The sequence below is a fragment of the Malania oleifera genome, chromosome 3 (assembly GCF_029873635.1).
Source record: "Malania oleifera isolate guangnan ecotype guangnan chromosome 3, ASM2987363v1, whole genome shotgun sequence".
Taxonomy (NCBI): domain Eukaryota; kingdom Viridiplantae; phylum Streptophyta; class Magnoliopsida; order Santalales; family Ximeniaceae; genus Malania; species Malania oleifera.
The window spans coordinates 124,320,883-124,342,225 of NC_080419.1; positions in this window are offsets into that span (position 1 = coordinate 124,320,883).

The window sequence follows — 21,343 nt, forward strand, 5'->3', positions numbered from 1 at the left end:
TTTTTTTTTCCAACTTGCTACACGTCACAAAACAAGAGCAATAAATCAAAACATAAGATAAAAGATAGTAAACCTGATTTTAGAGCCTAAGCTCTGATACCAAATGATGCGAACCTCAATCGACACGCGTTGAGACCCAACAACCAATATTAGAATGCTTGCCCAAGAAAGTTAAAATTCAGATTTTTGGATAGATATGAATGGTAGACCTCGACCCGTTGTTTACGACAAACAAGAACTTTGGTATATACGACCTCAACCCGTTGTTTGGTGCAAAACACGAACCTTGGTATAAGGAAGACGCCACAAACGGTGGTGGAAAGCCGTTTGATAAGTCATTAGTGAACGCCACGGGAAATCCCGATAAGTTCAAAAAGTTCTTCAAAAGAATCAAGAAGAAACAAAGCCTCAAAACCTCACATTTTTATTTCCATCTTTCCTTCTTACAGTGGTGAGATATATATAGCTAGTAAGGGAGACAAGGACATTAAACACTTAGCAGTACCCACACAAGCATGGGAGACAATGACATTAAATACTTAGTGATTCCCACACAAGCATTGAAGACACACATAATAAATACATCAACTTACTAGACACATGAATGACTCTCACAACTTACTAAAAACCTATGCAAGCTAAGTTGCCTTGCAATACACCATTAAGTCAAATCTCATATTTGAATTAGCACACAATTATTAATAAGGACACTAAAGCCATTAAGCAGGATTAGCTCCATCACAAACTTGAATTAAGTTTAGTAAGTCTTCATCTTTCTTTGGGCCATGCTTGGAGTGCCCTATTTTTGAATAAGCCCAAATATATTGAATCAGCCTGTGAAGTATTTCTTTGATTTTCTTGGATCTCGCTCTGATGATAGGCCCAACTGAAACATATAATGGATCCTTCCATGATGCTTATTGACTCTCATCATTGGGTCTGCTCAGCAATTGATTTTAATAATAATAATAATAATAGCAAATAAAATAAAAAGAAAGGGAATGTGTGGGATTAAAAATTTGCAAAATATGAGAAAATATCTTAAGAATACTAGTGTGTGTGAAAGTATTATTCGAGTTAAATATATTTCAGATTTCTCATTAAAAAAACTATTGCATCAATCATATTACATTATATTTTAAGTTGCATTATTATTATTTTTCTACAGTTATGTTAGTAAAATTTAGTTTGGGTCAAAACAGGCAGGTTCCACGCTCAATTCGTAACCCAAACCGTATTATTCGAATTATATATAAATTGGACCTGCCAAATTAAATAAAAAGCACACAACGCATCATCTATGCAAATTTTTAATTTATAAATTATCCGAAAAAATAGATTTTTTTTTTAAAAAAATTGTGCCTAGATATATAATATCCTTGTCACAAGAATCTATATTTAATTTAACTATTCCTAAAAGGTAAAAACTAAAATTTTGATAGTCACGAGTGACAAGTTTTATAATAGTCGAACTACAATATTCTTTATTTTAAAAGTTATTTCTTATTATGTTTAAACACATTAGAGACTATCCAAATGCTCTTTAAACTTTGTCAATTATATCATTAATTTGTAAATAGGTTGTGTCTCTTCGACTTTGCTCCCGAATGATGTATTTGCTTCATCCGGTTATAAATTAATTTAGGTAAATGACTAACGTACAATCTATGGAACCTTAACTTCGTATTATAAAAAATAAATTTAATAGAAGACTTTTGTATTAAAGGAGATAAGGATAGAGACACAATTCGTTATCTCCATATATGAGTTGAAATTGTTCTTAAACCCTTAATATATGTGCAAAATAATTTGAGAAGTATGTGGAGATCTACTTGTGAGGAATAATTTTCTTCATAGTCAAAATGACCAAACTCAAATTTTGTGCTTCTCAATTAATTAAATTTTTTTTTTTCTAATCAAATGAAAATTTTTGAGTTAATTCTTCACCTATTTAGGCAATCTTACTAATATAGTACTTGTAATAGGAGTGTTTCTTCCTTAACCATTATGTCTAAGGGTAGCAAAACGGGTTAACGGGTTGCGTTCGGGCATGTCATAACGGATTGGGATTAAAAAGATTCGGGTTTGAGTTGACTCATTTATTAACGACTGACTACTATGTAAACTCAAACTCACCCGTTTAATAAACGGGTCATAAACGAGTCACTTGTTTAAAAATATAACTTATTTATTTTAAAAATTTGTAAACATTTTATGTAAAATTTCATTTGAAAAAAAAAAAAAAACACTCCTTTCATTTTATTTTTAAACGGGTCACTTGGCGGATGACCCGGCCCGAACCTGCCTACCCGTTTAATAAACGAGTCGGATCCAGATTGATACATTTATAACTGGGTCAGTTTGTATTAGATTCAAACCCGATTTAAACGGACGGGTCACGAGTCATTCGCCGGATTTCAACTTGTTTTGTCACCCTTAATTAAAAATAATTTTCCTGGTTAGATAGGAAGTTGAGTCACCAAGTCTGTGTTTCTTGTTCCACTTCTTAACTGGGTATTTCAATTGATTCTTGATACATTGTAATATGTATGATTTGTTTTACTGACTAATGGTTTTTTTTTTTTTTTTCTAAAATATGCATTTGAAATTCCTGATACAAAAAACAACATCAAATTTATTTTAAAAAAATTCACTGGCCAAGGCCGCCATAAAAAAATTCACTTCACAAATTTGATACGTATAATGAGAGACTTATTTCTTGGCTTGAGCCAAAATTTTATTTTAAATTTTAAATTATTTGTTCATCACTATTACATTATTGGACCACGCATAGACGTAAACGATTACCAATTCATATTCTTCAAATGTTTTTCAAATTTCTTAAACCGGATGCCTAACTAGGGCTGATGTCATCCCTCCCAAAGGGTGTGTGCATTGTACTTCTGTCCGTGGGCTCAACTTCAATGTGTAGGCCCATGTTCCCTCTTAGCCCATCCATACTATAATGCAAAGCCCATATTGGGCCATCAACTGTACAGCAAGCCCAACCTCAAGCCCAGTAAGAATTGCACAATTGTAGAATGGAGGCCTAACAAAACTTCCTGCAGCCCGATAAAAGTAAGTCGGACCATAGAGTAAACAAGGCCCAGCAAGGTCCCCCCGGCCCCTAAATATCATGCTGACCACCGCAGGTAGGCCTGGCAAAACGGGGCGGGCGGGCCGGGTTTGGGCGGGTCACTAACGGGTCGGGTCATAAACGGGCGGGTCATAAACGGGTCAATGTTAAATGGATCACACACATGTCAACCCTAACCCGCCCATTTAATAAACGGGCGGGTAACGGGTCACCCGTTTAAAAATATATATATTTTTTATTTTAAAATTTTTAAAATTTTCATATAAAATGACATTTTTTTAATAAAAAAAAAACTGCATTTTATTTATTAATTTCTAAATGAAAAGAACATAAAATGTAAAAAACAATACATCCCTTTAATGAATACAATTTTTTTAAAAATGTAAAATTAAAAAAAACACGCACACCTCTAAAAATATTAAATATGCATAATACATGCATAAAATATTTATATATAAATCTAAATTTAAATGAGTCCCGTAATATTTACATATAGAGCTAAATGTAAAATATTTAATAAGTTCATTCATCATTCATATTTTTTTAATTCATGCATTATGCATAACACATGAATCAAATATTCAAGTCCCACAATCAAAACATAATCTTAAAAAATATAACAGTTAAATATTTAGAAACAAAACCAAATTTAAATGAGTTCCATAAAAATTCACAAGATTACAATTTTCAAAAGATAATAAAAAAACTTAATTAGCCATGATTGTTTGTCGAAGCTTCTCCCAAATCATTAATCAAAAGATTTTCAAATTTGACTTCTAATTGTTCAGCTTCTTCTCTTTCTTCACTTGGATCCACTGCAATGACAAGATAAATAGATAATAAATAAGAAACAATAACAATTGACAAAGGATATGAAAGTAAATAAAATGTAAGTATTGAAATTATTGAAATAATATTGGAAAAACTCAAAAAAAAAAAAAATGCATACTTGCGTAACCAAACAACCAATTTCGAGTTGTTATCAATGCTCCTGAATTTTCCGGCAAAAGTGATCTTCGATATTTGTTAAGAACCTGAGCTCCAATGCTGAATGCAGATTCTGATGCAACGCTTGTGATAGAAATAGTAAGTACATCACGCGCCATAAGAGATAAATCAGGATATCGAAATCGATTATCTTTCCAATACCGCAATATATCCATTTCAGCATGTTCCACACGATTTAGCCTAGGCTCTTCCAAATATAAATCTAATTGAGATTTTTCTGTAGTAGCACAATATTGGCTTTCATAAAATTCAAATTCCTGTCATATATTAGAATAGAAAAACAAACAATATAAATATAACAGCTAAAAATAATATATAAAGTAAGAAATGACAAATTAGAAAATATAAATGAAGTTACCGAAAGCTCATCTCTAATGAGATTGTCACTACCACCAGTACCCCCAGTAGATGAAGTAGTAGATTCCAAAGAAGATTTTGATTTGTTTGCATAATCTTGGAATAGAGAGTACAACTTTTGACGAAGGAGATTTAGCTTTTGCCGAGAAGTGGATGAATCAATCTTTGAGTAACAAAACTCGACAAATTGAAGCTTGTAACGAGGATCAAGAACAATTGCAAATGCCAAAACAACACTATAACACTTCCAATATTTATCGAACTTCTCTTTCATTTTTGCAGCCATACCATTAACAATGCAGTCCGGATTTTCCATTGTTTCAAGTAAATGCAATTGAATTTTCCATATATTTGAAAAATACAAATTAGATGTAGGATAATCCGAACCCGAGAAGAGTTTTGTCATGTCGTAAAATGGCTTCAAGAAATTGCAAATGACCTCAGCTCTATTCCACTCTTCATTTGACGGACAATACTTATAATTTGTATCAAGTAAAGCATAATGAATTAAAGCCCGTCGATATATGAGTGCACTTTCTATCATCATGAAAGTTGAATTCCACCTAGTTGGTACATCCAAGCGCAAACTGATTGAAGCAAGTATACCAACTCGTTTAATGCACTCTTCAAACTTAAGTTTTCTTCCTTCTGAACCCTTAATGTACTTGACACTTTCTCTAATGTTATACACAACACGTTCAATCACTTTTAAGCCTTCTTGAACAATAAGATTCAAAATATGAGCACAACACCTTACATGAAAATATTCACCGCCACTTACTAAAGGTGCTTGCAAAGACAATTGACTTGAAAGAATATCTTGCATACTATCATTAGCAGTTGCATTATCCAACGTGATGGAAAATATCTTGCTATCAATACCCCATTCCTTCAATACACTAAATGTTTTTTCTGACAAAGCAACTCCTGAATGTGGGGGTGGCATGTGAGAAAAGTTAATAATCTTACTATGCAATATCCAATTTTCATCCACAAAATGAACTGTAATGCATAAATATCCTTCAGTTGTAGGAGAAGACCAACAATCAGAAGTCAAACACACTCTACCAAAAGCACTCTGTAGTGTAAGTTTAAGTTTCTCCTTCTCCCTTTTATGTATTTTCAATACATCAGCTTTAGCAGTGTTCCTAGCAATTGGTTTAACATCAGGATTAAGATATTTATGCACATCTCGATTTCCTTCATGCTCAACCCATGAAAAAGGATAACAATGTTTTATTACAGCAATTGCCATCTTCTCACGATAAACATCTTGCTCAATTTTTTTCGCATGAAGTTTGGTTCCGTAATCCATGTGCATCTGCTTCACATCATAGTTATCACGTAATGGACAATTATTAATGTGGCGTCTCAAATTTTCCGTCCCATGAGTTGAAGCATTAGCAACATATTCAGCCCCACATTTTTTACATTTTGCCTTCTGTTTTCCATCAACATCTATAGGTAACAAATAGAATTCATCCCAAGCAGCTGATGTCTTTCTACGTTGTCTCTTTTTGTTAGTGCCATCATTGATAGAAGAACTGTTCTTTTCAGATTTATCTGAAGATGGAGTAATATTACACTCATCATCAAAATCCAAGTTTATGGTATCCATTATTTGCAATTTGTATTATCCCTAACAAAGAATAATTTTTTGGATACACTGGGTGTCTTGGGCTTTCGCACCAGACTAATTCCCTAACAAAGAAAAATAGTTAAGACTCCGAAAAATTATAAAATAAACAAAATAATGAAATATTTAAACAATAAACACAAATCTGTTATTGGGTGTATGTGTGTGTGACAACAAATTATTTTTTTATTTTCTGTAGGGAAACACAAAAAACATTATTATAAAAATTTCTTTTGTTATTACTTGATTTTCATTCTAATTAACTTGTGAACATGGTAGGATCCTTCTTGTTTTCTTAATTTATTTTATTTATCTACTATTTATTTATATACTATTTATTCATCACAAATCTTATTCATCACAAATCCATGGTGGCACTGGCATCATCCATGAACCAAACAAGTTACAAGCCAGTAAATTAGTAACAGTAACAGTAAGGCACTAGTAGCAGATACATGACTGCAGAGAGAGAGCCTACAAAATAAAAAAAGCTTAACAGTAAGTTACCTCTGCAACTCACCTCTGGAGCTGAAGCTGATGCAGTAAGTTGCTGTGGTCACTAGTCCGTGGAGCCTGGAGGCGACGACTCGAGCAACTCACAACACCGGCAGGTCCGGCAAGTAGCAGCATACCAGAGGAGAGGAGAGGAGACTCAGGAGAGGACAGGTCGGGGCAGTCCGGCACGGCGGCACGTTGCAGCGCACCAGATCCAGAGGAGAGGAGAGGAGAGTTAGGAGAGGCCGAGAGGGTGAGAGCTTGAGAGACTAGAGTGGAGACTCGAGAGCCGTGGCGTCACTGGCGTGGGTTAGAGACTTAGAGCCCTTACGGTTTTTTCGTCTTGATTGAGAGTTGAGACTCTTGAGTCTTGCAGGCCTACTGTCTACTGAGTACTGAGAAGTGAAATGCTGAAGGCTGAAGCAGTGAAGCCTGAAGCGTGAAGCACTGAAGCCTGAAGGGCGGCCGAAGGCATGTGCGGCTGTGCCGTGTGCGTGAAGTCAGGACTGCAGGCTGCAGCGTGAGTGTGAGTGACAGTGAGTTTCTGAAGGCTGAAGGCAAAGGGTGAAGCGTGAAGGCAAGCTGGCGCTGGAAGCCTGGAAAATTGGAAATAAAAAAAGCTATTAAGGATTCAAAATAACGGGTCACCCGCCGGGTGACCCGCCCAAACCCGGTGAACCCGTTTATAAACGGGTTAACCCGTGACCCGCCCAAATATTAAACGGGTTAATTTCTTCAAATCCGAACCCGTTTTAAACGGGCGGATCCAGGTGACCCGACGGGTCATGACTCGTTTTGCCAGGCCTAACCGCAGGTTAGGGTAAGTGTTCCATTCAAGTTTTAGGGTGCGTTTGGATCAAAGGTTTTATTTAAATTAAAAATAAAATAAAATTTCGTTATAGTCATTTTTTTTTTTTTTTAGTCTTAACAATGTTCGTGGGTGGATTATTTAGAAAAACAAATGATTAAATTGAAATAAAAAATTCTCAATTTCATGATTCGATCGAGTTGACGATTTTAATAGGCACTTCCTTTTCCGTGGACACCTTTCACATGATATTTTGATCATGATTCAAGTTGCACTGCATAATTGTATTTTGTTGCCATCAATTATGATTATTATGCCATTTGCCAAGGCAAGGAATACTCCTCTATTCCTTTAGCAGCTTCTAGATTGAATGCTAGCCACTACTCACCCTTGATCAATATAATTACTAATCTCTTTAAATGATGGCCCGGGCACACCTTATCATATGTAGGTTAATTGGAACTTATTAATTCGATAATTCAAGGTAGTGAATGTTTTTGGCTGGCCATGTTTCCCATTCTAAACAATGTACTGGAGCTTATTGTGAAGCTTTGTAGAGCCTTCTTTTAGGATGGAAGAAAGAAGTCGTTAGTGGCTTGGAAAGAGGTATGCTTACCAAAATCTGAAGGTGGCCTGGGGATATTTGACGTGAAAGCTTGGAACCTGACCCTTCTCACAAAGGCTATGTGGAATGTCCATGCAAAGAAAGATTCACTATGGGCTAAATGGGGTCATCATGTCAGGGGTGTTAATTTTCGGGAGGCCACTGCAAAGCATAATGACTCCCCTCTTTTAAAGAAATTGATTATGATCAAGAACCAAAATCTCATGAAGTGTGGCAACCATCCTGCCTTAACTAAAAATATGATGGAAGAATGGGATCTTGAAAACAACAACTGTTCTTATTGCCACAAGTTATGGAGACAAAAAGGTTCAAATGCCCCCTAGGGCAATGTTGTATGGAAGAGTGGGTGTACACCCAAATATGTGTTTACACTTTGGCTTGGAATTCAAGGGAAGCTTCCTACTTGTGATAACTTGCTTGGATTTGATGGGGACCCTATATGTCTATTCTGTAGGGAGATGGATGAATCAATAGCTCATATTTTTTTCAAATGCAAATTCTCATCTCAGGTGTGGAATCCAATTAGAAGCTGGCTCGGTCTAGTAAGGGTTATGTCATCTTGGAAAGTGGCTGTAAAGTGGATGCATAAGGAGGCAAAGGGTAATGGAATCAGATCGATAGGGAAAAAGATTGGCTTAGTGTTAGCTTTACTGTTAACCCAAGAAGGGAGGTGAATTGGTGTTTTTTAAAATTGAAGCCCTAGATAAATCTCCTAACAATAGTATTACACAACCTTATGATTAATCTAATGCAGATAAATTAAATTAATTTAAATATGCAGTGGAAATTAAATTGCATAATAAAATTAACCAAACATGTACCAGAAAGCAGTAAATAAGAGATGAAACCCATAAATGTTATCGAGGTTCGGCAAGCTGCCTACGTCCCCGCCTTGACTAACAAGTATAAGGATTACCACTATAAGGTTCACTTAACGGGTGGAGTGGCACCTAAACAACCAAATCAATTAGCACAAGGCTGACCTCAACTTTTATAATCAATCCTTACCGAACTGGATTACCGCCCCCTCAGGCTACGCTTGGAATATAATAGATTTCTTAAATAAATTTGCATACAACAAGAATGCTTCTTATCTAAGCAGATTATGTACCAATCTAATTAATACACCACCGAATGATATATGAAGTAAGTTCAATGTGGTTTAAAGGTCTACTCTCAAATATTTATGCAAATATTGCAATCAGTACGTGAGAGTATAAGTGATATGATATTTATGTCAAAATAATGATTTCAATCACAATGCACAAACAAAGATCCTTAGCACACTTTAAATATCTCAACAAATATTTTTCTCAAATTATAAACCTCAAGAGATATTCAAATTTAGTTTATCAAAATAATTTGATATTTGTGTTCAAGATGATAAAAACAATCAAAGGATATTGTTACAAATATCTCTTAGCACATGGACAAATATCTCAACAAATATTTCTCAAAGTAAACCACACGAAATTTTTGAAGATGATTTGAAAAATACTTTTAGCAATCAAAATGCAATGTAAACTCTCTAAGGTATTGTAATAAAAATGCAATACTCACAAGCTCAAATAAAGTTTTCCTAAGGAAGACTTATCAATAAAGTCTCCGAAAAACTTAAAGCTTTGCTCCCAAAGAAAATAATCTCAATTAACCAAGCAAGGGAGAGCCATAGTTTAGTGATAAAAACACTCAAGCACACACTTACAAATGGGCTTTAGTAATAAGAACTAGTTAGAGCGAGTGTAGGAAGCTTCAAAATGAATGTATGAGATTTTTGAATTTTAGAGAATTTTGCAAATCAAGATTGCTAATTTGGTACTAATCTTTTCAAATGAGGGGATATATATAGAGTACTCAATAATTATAACCATCCATGTAATGACCCGAAAAAAAAAATTATTAAAAAAAATTAATTAATTAAAATTATTAATCAATCAATTAATTAAACATTATTCAATTAATGTATTAAATAAACAAGCAAAAAGAAATAGTATAAAAAAAAAAAAAAAAAGTAATTATTAATTAATTAATTAAACCTTATTAAATTAAATAAAAAATAAAAATAAAAAAAGAAGAAGAAGATAAAGAAGCTGAGAAAGCTTCTTGAACCTGAATTCAGTGCGCGTCTCTCTAGAAAGTTCTCTCTCAATCTCCTTCACTCTTCGTCGCCACTCCTCCGTCTCTGCCTCTCTTTCTTTCATTATTTCTCGACGAGTTTATGGCAGATCTAAAAATGAAAGGTGCCGTTGGATTCGTAACTCCACCACCGACATTTCTACAAGGGTAGATTTGTCATGGGAACGACTTAAACCCTATTCCTAGGGAAAGGTATATTTTCCCTAATTTCTCAATTTTGCTTTAAATCTACTGTTGAATCGACGATCAGACACCACCACGGGGTCCTAGTCGTCGTTGTCGTCATTTTGACGTAGATAATTTTTGAATTGGGATTTTCTAGACCCTACTCCAAAGCGAGAGTGGGATTTGAGAAATTTGGCAATTTGACTAAATTTAAGGGTATATTTATTTATTTAGGAATTATAGCCTTATGAAATATTTAAATAATATTTTATTCAGGAATAATTTATTGGAGTTAGGAATTTTTGATTTAGGGTCCGGGTGAGCGCCACAAGTATTTTTCGGGATCCCTGTTGGCGTAGTTCAAGAAACCAGGTAAGGGGAAAAATATATATTAAATCAAAATTTTTATGAATTTAATGAAAAAAATAAATTGTGTTACATGTACGTGTATATGTTTCAGTATGGGTAAAATGTCAACTGTTTAAATTATATTTTTTTTCGAGTTTAGGGCTGTTTATTAGATATGTATATGCGAAAATGAATTGATAAAAGTGGGAAATATTTTCAAAATAATTAAGTAAGAAATGAAAGGTATTTTCAGTATATAAACATTAAATGTTTGTTGGCTTATTTTACAGGCAATGTATGAATTTTATTGTTAAATTGTATGGCATGAGAATCTGTGCAAATATATGTTAAATGTATGAGATGCAAGCTAAGTAAGTAAAATAATGAGAATAAAAATATGATATGGATAATGTTGCCTATGTGTGTAAATGCAACCATGTAAATGTAAGACAGCTGAAAGATAGCCATGTTAGTAGATCTAGCACACTTCTGTGTAGACTAACTGATGACAGCTAAAAGGAGCTGTGTTAGCAGATATAGCACGTTTCTACGTAGACTAACTGATGATGGCTAAAAACCAGCTGTAGTACGAAGTAATGAAATGAAATGTTATGCAATGAAATGACAATAAAATAAAATGACAAAGGTAAATGATGTAAATGGGAAAGACTCACTTAAAGTGAAACGAAATGCAAAGTTAAGTTATGAATTGGAATGAATGTGCATGAATGTATAATGATAGAAAAGAATGATGTATTATGATATTTGAAGTATGTATGTACATAGAACATGTTACGACTGGGCGAGGCATACCTTTCGCCTGAGGGCTCGCTGAGTAAGGCGAGTGCACTAGTAGCTACAGATGTGGCAGTAGCCGCATAACGTACTAGGGCAGAGGGAACCTACTTGTATGGGCGGGTAGATTTCCCTATCCTTAGGGTCTTTGCCGGTAAACTATTGTTGAACAGTGTGAGTACGAGATCAATTTATCACTTGAGAGCTTACTGAGTAAGGTGAGTGCCCTGGTATGCTTTAGCGGCAACCTTTGGGTTGCAAAAGTATCAGAGCAGAGGGGTGCTACTTGTATGAGCGGGTAATCACCCCTATCCTCAAGTAATCTCGTGGGTTAAACATTTACATGTGTTTGTTTAAGATCAGAAAATAGTTTCAGGAAATTATGTTAATGATTTGCAAATATTATAAAATGATATGTATAATCTCATGATGGCCACACGCTGAGTTTAACATATTGTTTCTTCCCTTACTGAGATGTGTCTCACCCGAATATAAATGTATTTTTTTTCAGGACATCCTCGAGGTCGAGCTTTGAGAGCTTGAGGTTTTTATAGCATTATTGGTAAATAGAAAGAGAAAATGGTATATTTTTATGTTAATTTTAATATGTATATTTTATGTTTTATATCTTTATATTTTAACTCAGTTATGAAAGGATAGTTGTGAAACATACTGGTATTAGTGGATAATGTTTTGGAGACATGTATATATTTGAATACTGGTGGATGATTAATTTATTATGGTTGGTAGTTAGAATTAGTAAACTCTGGTATTATATTATATGGAGATTATTTCCGCTGCGTGTGTTATAGATTATGATCTACCAGGATATGATCAGGTATAGAGCACTGGACCCAGGATTAAGGGTTCGGGGCATTACAATCCAGGACACAAAGAGTATTATTAGGATTGTTTTAAAAGCGTTTTAGCACAATTAACCTCGTCTAAAAAATTTAACTGCGGTAAAAAACTTGTTTAACCCGAGAGCACCGGTCGACCGAACTTAAGGTTCAGTTGACCGAGTGACAAAGTTCAGTCGACTGTGCAAAAAATGAATTGAAAGTTCAATCAATCGAATTAAGGGTCTCAATGGTGATTTTTCCAATTCCGCACGGTTCGGTTAACCAAGTGATTTTGAATTAGGTAGTTCAGTCGATTGGGCAGTTGGATTCTCCCACGTGGGGGTTCGATCAACCAGAGCGTTACCTGCATAAATTTAGTCGGTCGACCGAGGAGTCAAAACATTGACCAGTGTGGGAGTTCAATCGACCAAGTTGAATGAACTTTGTAAGGTACAATCGACCGTGCTATGGTCAAAATGTTGACCTCTGATCGGTTCGGTCGACTAAATGTTTTTATACATTCTGGTTCGGTTGATCGAACATGCATTTTTAATGCATTTCGGTTCTAATCCCCTTATACATTAACCTTATTCATATAATTACATATGTTTATGCATGCATGTGGGTCCTAAGGTCATTTTAAATCTTTTTGAGCTTACCTATCATACCATGCATGTAATGCATTTGATTATTACAAACCATTTTTCTCTTTCTAAGGTCATTTTAGGTCTTTTTGAGCTTACTTATCATATCATGCATGTAATGCATTTGATTATTACAAACCATTTTTCTCTTATTTACTATTATAGACCTGCATTACATAAAATGAATTTAAAGTACATCACAAATATGGTCTTTAGGGTCTTTAAGTTCTACTTCTCGTGCCATCATTTTGATTTGTCAATTATATACCTAAACATATCCTTAGATAGCAGTCAAGTACAACGAGTATTTGTCATTATCAAAACCGGATGTGACCTATAAGGTCAACACTTAGCCACTACTGCCTACTTCCTTTGGCACTTCAAGAACAGGAAAAGGTTTGAAGGCAAATCTATCTCTCCTGAAGTGGTCATTGGGGTAATTCAGAAGCATACCTACAGAGTGATTTATGATAAATTTAGATTGTACTCTACTTTTTTATACAATATGAACTAATTCGAAATGAACTAATTACATCTAACATAGTACTTGAGAAATGACGGAGTATAAAATCGAGCTCAAAACCTCTTTTAATTTGTTATACACCTTTATCATTGAATTACACTCGAAAGGATAAAAATTTAAATTTTTAATTATGTATTGGTATGAATTAAGGCCAAATACCTAAAAGCATCAAATAAGGATATATATATATATATGGTGGGGGTGTAACATTTTTTGAAAGCTATTTGTAGAAAAGGAAAGTCTCAATTATTGCTTGTGCACCAAATATACAGATGGGAGGGCTTGCAAGCCTTTTGTAAGCCTTACGTAGGAGATGAGCACAAAGCAAGAGCTAATTTGTTAAAACAAAAAAACAATGATGTGATTTATATCACTATAAATTCTCCATTTGATTGTTACTCAATCTCATTTTCCAATTTCTTAAAGTACTCTTGTCCCGTCCTCCTCACAAAGTAAACACAAATAATACTAAAAATAACTATACATATAGTTATATTTTAAAATAATAAAACTAGAAAATTTACAATTCGTGAAGCGTGCATATATTAATTGCATGTCTATAACTAATAATAATAATAATAATAACAAAATGATATTCAAAAGACACATTCATACATTACTCTATTTCGTATTCTTGTGTGTTAAAATTTGATATACATTGTGAATTCACAATCTAATAACTTAAACTTTTAGGTAAAGTGGTAATCTAACATGGTATCTGAGTCAGTTTTCAAGAGATCCTGAATTCTAGTCTTGTTGTTCGTGTTTATTTTTATCGTGTGTTTATCTCTCCACGTGTTGTTGGGCTATACATGTGGGAGTGTTAAAGTTTGTTATACATTGTTCGCCCGCAATCTAATAGTTTAAAATTTTAGATAAAGTGATAATCTAACAATATGTTATAACATTCAATTTTTCTTTCAATAAATATCATGAAATGTTCATTCTATTAGCGGTGTTCATGGGTCGAGTTGATCTAAAATTCTATCTGACTTAGTTTCATTGATTTTATGAAAATTTAATTTTAAGTCGAACCTTTAATTGTACGATTTAGGTGTTGACTGGATTGGGTCTGGTCGGCAATTGATTTTAATAACAATAATAATAATAATAATAATAATAATAATAGCAAACAAAATAAAAAGAAAGGGAATGTGTGGGATTAAAAATTTGCAAAATATGAGAAAATATCTTAAGAATACTAGCGTGTGAAAGTATCATTCGAGTTAAATATATTTCAGATTTCTCATTAAAAAAACTATAGCATCAATTTCGTTATATTTAAGTTGCATTATTATTATTTTTCTATAGTTATGTTAGTTAAATTTAGTTTGGGCAGGTTCCATGCCCAATTCGTAACCCAAACCATATTATTCGAATTATATATAATTTGGACCTGTCAAATTAAATAAAAAGCACACAACACATCATCTATGCAAATTTTTAATTTATAAATTATCTGAAAAAAATATTTTTTTTTTTTAAATTGTGCCTAGAAATATAATATCCTTGTCATGAGAATCTATATTTAATTTAACTATTCCTAAAAAGTAAAAACCAAAATTTTGATAGTCACAGGTGATAAGTTTTATAATAGTCGAATTACAATATTCTTTATTTTAAAAGTTATTTCTTATTATGTTTAAACATATTAGAGACTCTCCAAATGCTGTTTAAACTTTGTCAGTTATATCATTAATTTGTAAATAGGTTGTGTCTCTTTGACTTTCCTCTTAAATGATGTATTTGCTTCATCCGGTTATAAATTAATTTAGGTGAATGACTAAGGTACAATCTATGGAACCTTAACTTTGTATTATAAAAAATAAATTTAATAGAAGACTTTTGTATTAAAGGAGATAAGGATAGAGACACAATTTGTTATCTCCATATATGAGTTGAGAGTGTTCTTAAACCCTTAATATGTGTGCAAAATAACTTGAAAAGTATGTGGAGATCTACTTGTGAGGAATAATTTTCTTCATAGTCAAAATGACCGAACTCAAATTTTGTGCTTCTCAATTAATTAAATTTTTTTTTCTAATCAAATGAAAATTTTTGAGTTAATCCTTCAGCTATTTAGGCAACCTTACTAATATAGTACTTGTAATAGGAGTGTTTCTTCCTTAACCATAATGTCTAAGGGTGGTAAAACGGGTTAAAGGGTTGGGTTTGGGCATGTCATAACGGGTCGAGATTAAAAAGGTTTGGGTTCGAGTTGACTCGTTTATTAACGACTGACTACTATGTAAACTCAAACTCGTCTGTTTAATAAACGGGTCATAGACAAGTCACCCGTTTAAAGATATAACTTATTTATTTTAAAAATTTGTAAACATTTTATGTAAAATTACATTTGAAAAAAAAAAAACACACTTTCATTTTATTTTTAAACGAGTCACTCGGCGGATGACTCGGCTTGAACCTGCCTACCCTTTCAATAAACGGGTCGGATCCAGATTGATTCGTTTATAAATGGGTCAGTTTGTATTAAACTCAAACCCGATTTAAACGGACAAGTCACGAGGATCCAGATTGATTCGTTTATGAATGGGTCAGTTTGTATTAAACTCAAACCCGATTTAAACGGATGGGTCACGAGTCATTTGTCGGGTTTCAACTTGTTTTGTCACCCTTAATTAAAAAAAATTTCCCCGATTAGATAGGTAGTTGAGTCACCAAGTCTGCGTTTCTGGTTCCATTTCTTAACTTGGTATTTCAATTGATTCTTGATACACTGTAATATGTATGGTTTGTTTTACTGACTAATGGTATTTTTTTTTTTCTAAAATATGCATTTGAAATCCCCAATACAAAAAACAACATCAAATTTATTTAAAAAAATTTCACCTGCCAAGGCCGCCATAAAAAAATTTCACTTCACAAATTTGATACGTATAATGAGAGACTTATTCGCCAAAATTTTATTTTAAATTTTAAATTATTTGTTCATCACTATTACATTATTGGACCACGCATGGACGTAAAAGATTACCAATTCAAATTCTACAAATGTTTTTCAAATTTCTTAAACCGGATGCCTAACTAGGGCTGATGTCATCCCTCCCAAATGGGTGTGTGCATTTTACTTCTGTCCGTGGGCTCAACTTCAATGTGTAGGCCCATGTTCCCTCTTAGCCCATCCATACTATAATGCAAGCCCATATTGGGCCATCAACTGGTACAGCAAGCCCAACCTCAAGCCCAGTAAGAATTGCACAATTGTAGAATGGGGGCCTAACAAAACTTCCTCTAGCCCGATAAAAGTAAGTCGCACCATAGAGTAAACAAGGCCCAGCAAGGTCCCCCCGGCCCCTAAACATCATGCTGAGCACCGCAGGTTAGGGGAAGTGTTCCATTCAAGTTTTAGGGTGCGTTTGGATCAAAGGTTTTATTTAAAAAAAAAAACATTTCGTTATAGTCATTTTGTTTTTTTACTCTTAACAATCTTCGTGGGTGAATTATTAAGAAAAAAAAATGACTAAATTGAAATTAAAAATTCTCAATTTCATGATTCGATCGAGTTGGCGATTTTAATAGACAGTTCCTTTTCCGTGGACACCTTTCGCATAACATTTTGATCATGATTCGGGTTGCACTACATGATTGTATTTTGTTTGACATCGATTATGATTATTATACCATTTGCTAGGGCAATGAGTACCTCTATTCCTTTAGCAGTTTCTAGATTGAATGTGTAACGACTCGAATAATAATGGTATTTAAATAATAAAGAGGGAGGTAAACCCCCAGGGTGTGGTTCAGGTGGTAGTGTGGGCTGCGGGAGTGCCTCTCATGAGGTCAGGTGTTCAAACCCTCCTAAGCTCATTTCCGCCCCTGAACTCCTGAATTTACCCTCCTTTTGGAGTTGTGGGGTCAACTTCAAGGGGCGCAGGATTAGTCACGTAGACCGTAAAACGAACACGTGGATACCCGGTGCGTAATCCAAAAAATATATAAATAAAAAAAATAAAATAAAATAAAATAGGGAGGTAAATGGAATCAGTAACAGAAGGAGATAGTCGACAACATTGCATTTTGGAAGTAATAATTCCAAGAAATTTCCTCAGGCCTCGTCGACTAACACAGGGGTTTCGTCAACAAGGGTTCTTCAGGACCTCATCGACGAGGTCCCATCTTGTCGATGAGAAGATACTGAGAGAGGAATTTTATGAAGTCTGAAATTCGTCGACGAGAGTGTAGATTCGTCGACGAACTTTCCACAGGACTCGTCGACGAGGTGACGTGGCTCGTCAACGAATCTCGCAATATAAATAGTGCAAAATTTTGGATTAATTCAGAAATACAACGCCGCTCTCTCTCTCTCTCTCTCTCTCTCTCTCTCTCTCTCTCTCTCTCTCTCTCTCTCTCTCTCTCTCTCCCTCCCTCCCTCCCTCCCTCCCTCCTACGGCCCCTCTTCTATCTCTATTTGATTTTAGTCCCGTCAGTCGCCAGATCGACAATCTAAGGCCACCATGACGCTCCTGGCCGAGTTCTCTCCAAGTCTACCGGAGCGGATCGTCGGTAGAACGAAGTTGGGATTCATCCCAAATCCAGGGTAAAGACTTTTATTCAGAATTTGAATTTCCAGCAGTTGTAATAAATGTAATAGACGTAAAAATAGTAATGTTTTGTTCTAGAATTTATGATTTTTAGGGTGTTGAAAGGAGAACCCTGCGGGTGTTGAACCCGTTATAGTAGGGGATTTTTAGTAGGAAATAAGTAAGAAAAATATGCTATACTAGATTATTTGAGTATAATTTCAGTATAAAATTATAAATATTCTACCAAAGTATTATTCACAGTAGAGATTTATACAGTTTATTAAGTATGATTAATATGTTTTAGAATTACTGTGTGGCTTGAGAATAATATAGACATAGTACAAAAATATGTTTTACATTATTTTCCTGTGTTATGTTTTACAAAATATATAGACAGTGAATATATTTTATAGCAATTATAGAAATACCATGATTATACAATTTTACAGTATCATGATATACAGATTTACAGTTAATTATAGAAACACAGTTAATATAGATACAGTTTTCCACAGCGTCATGGTTTATACAGTTATTACATAATCATGGTAAAATAGATAGTTGTATATATAGAGATGTATTATAAAGTATTAGACCCTATTGGACCATACAGTTACAGAGTACAGTACCTTAGCTACATACAGTATGTAGAGTGCAACCACCTATTCAGATAATACGTGGTATAAAGGTCGATCGCATAGAGCCCACGAGTGGACAGACTCCCCATCAGATATGGGTTGAGGAGGGCTGATTAGACTATAGAGTATAGTGATTTATTCCTAACTGACTAGTTAGGGTAAATCCCACCTATGGGCCACACAACCTTGTCATAAGGGGTTAAATCATGACGCACAGTTATTACTATGTTTATACAGGTTTACAGAAACAGAAATATATATATATATATATATATATATATATATATATATATTAGCCGTATTTTGAATAAAAACCTAAAGTACAGAAATGTTAAGTAATAGGTAAAAGATGAAGATTATATTACTGGTATTGTACTTTACAAATTTAGTGATACATGACTATATAGTAATAAATTTTCACAGTATTGTAACTCATTTGCCACACGTTAGCAATAGCATATTTTGCCTTACTGAGCGTTGACTCATCCCAATTACTTTAACATTTTCCAGGTGATCCAGGTAGGCGAGCAGATCAGGCTCGCAGATAGAGGGGTCTCGGTATTGCCCTGACAATAGTGTGAGTATTTTTGGTAGTATTTTTGTATAACCCTAGCCAGTTGAGAGTATTCTGAAAAACAGACATATATGTATATTTTGGCAAACACTTTAGCACTCTGGTATTGTATATAACTACGTATGATTATGTTTATTTGATTTTTACTTCTTGCTGCTTAGGTTGATGATTGACTTTAATCCAGTTTGGTATTAGAGCATTTTAAATGTTATAATATAAAAAAAAAAACCATTTAAATAGCAGGTCATTACAGAATACTAGCCACTACTCCTCCTTCATCAACGGAATTGCTAAACTCTTTAAAGGATGGCCTGGGCATACCTTATCATATGCAAGTAAATTGGAACTTATTAATTCGATAATTCAAGGTAGTGAATGTTTTTGGCTGGTCATATTTCCCATTCCAAACAATGTACTAGAGCTTATTGTGAAGCTTTGTAAAGCCTTCTTTTAAGGTGGAAGAAAGAAGTCGTTAGTGGCTTGGAAAGAGGTATGCTTACCAAAATCGAAGGTGGCCTAGGGATATTTGACTTGAAAGCTTGGAACCTGCCCCTTCTCACAAAGGCTATGTGGAATGTCCATGCAAAGAAAGATTCACTATGGGCTAAATGGGGTCATCATGTCTACTTAAAGGGTGTTAATTTTTGGGAGGCCACTGCAAAGCATAATGACTCCCCTCTTTTAAAGAAATTGATTATGATCAAGAACCAAAATCTCATGAAGTGTGGTAACCATCCTGCCTTAACTAAAAATATAATGGAAGAATGGGATCTTGAAAACAACAGCTCTTCTTATTGCTGCAAGTTATGGAGATAGAAAGGTTCAAATGCCCCCTGGGGCAATGTTGTATGGAAAAGTGGGTGTACACCCAAATATGCGTTTACACTTTGGCTTAGAATTCAAAGGAAGCTTTCTACTTGTGATAACTTGCTTGGATTTGATGGGGATCCTATATGTATGTTCTGTAGGGAGATGGATGAATCAATAGATGATATTTTTTTCAAATTCAAATTCTCATCTCAGGTGTGGAATCCAATTAGAAGCTGGCTCGGTCTACTAAGGGTTATGTCATCTTTGAAAGTGGCTATAAAGTGGATGCATAAGGAGGCAAAGGGTAATGGAATCAGATCGATAGGGAAAAAGATTGGCTTAGTGTTAGCTTTACTCTTAACCCAAGAGGGGAGGGGGGGTGAATTGGTGTTTTCAAAATTGAAGCCCTAGATAAATCCCCTAACAACAGTATTACACAACCTTATGGTTAATCTAATGCAGATTAATCATATTAATTTAAATATGCAGTGGAAATTAAATTGCACAATAAAATTAACCAAACATGCACCAGAAAGCAGTAAATAAGAGATGAAACCCAGAAATGTTATCGAGGTTCAGCAAGCTGCCTACGTCCTCGCCTTGACTAACAAGTACAAGGATTACCATTACAAGGCTCACTTAATGAGTGAAGCGGCACCTAAACAACCAGATCAATTAGCACAGGGCTGACTTCAACCTTTACAACCAATCCTTACCGGGTTGGATTAGCGCCCCTCTCAGGCTACGCCTGGAATATAACAGATTTCTCAAATAAACTTGCGTACAACAAGAATGCTTCTTATCTAAGCAAATTATGTACCAATCTAATCAATACACCACCGAATGATATAATGAAGTAAACTCAATGTGGTTTAAAGGTCTACTCTCAAATATTTATGCAAATATTGCAATCAGTGTGTGAGAGTGTATGTGATATGATATTTGTATCAAAATAATGATATCAATCACGAAGCATAAATAAAGATCCTTAACACACTTTAAATATCTCAACAAATATTTTTTCTCAAAATATAAACCTCAAGAGATATTCAGATTTAGTTTATCAAAATAATTTGATATTTGTTTTCAAAATGATAAAAACAAACAAAGGATATTGTTACAAATATCTTTTAGCACATGGACAAATATCTCAACAAATATTTCTCAAAGTAAACCACATGAGATATTTGAAGATGATTTGAAAAATATTTTTAGCAATCAAAATGCAGTGTAAACTCTTTGAGGTATTGTAATGAGAATGCAATACTCACAAGCTCAAATAAAGTTTTCCTAAGGAA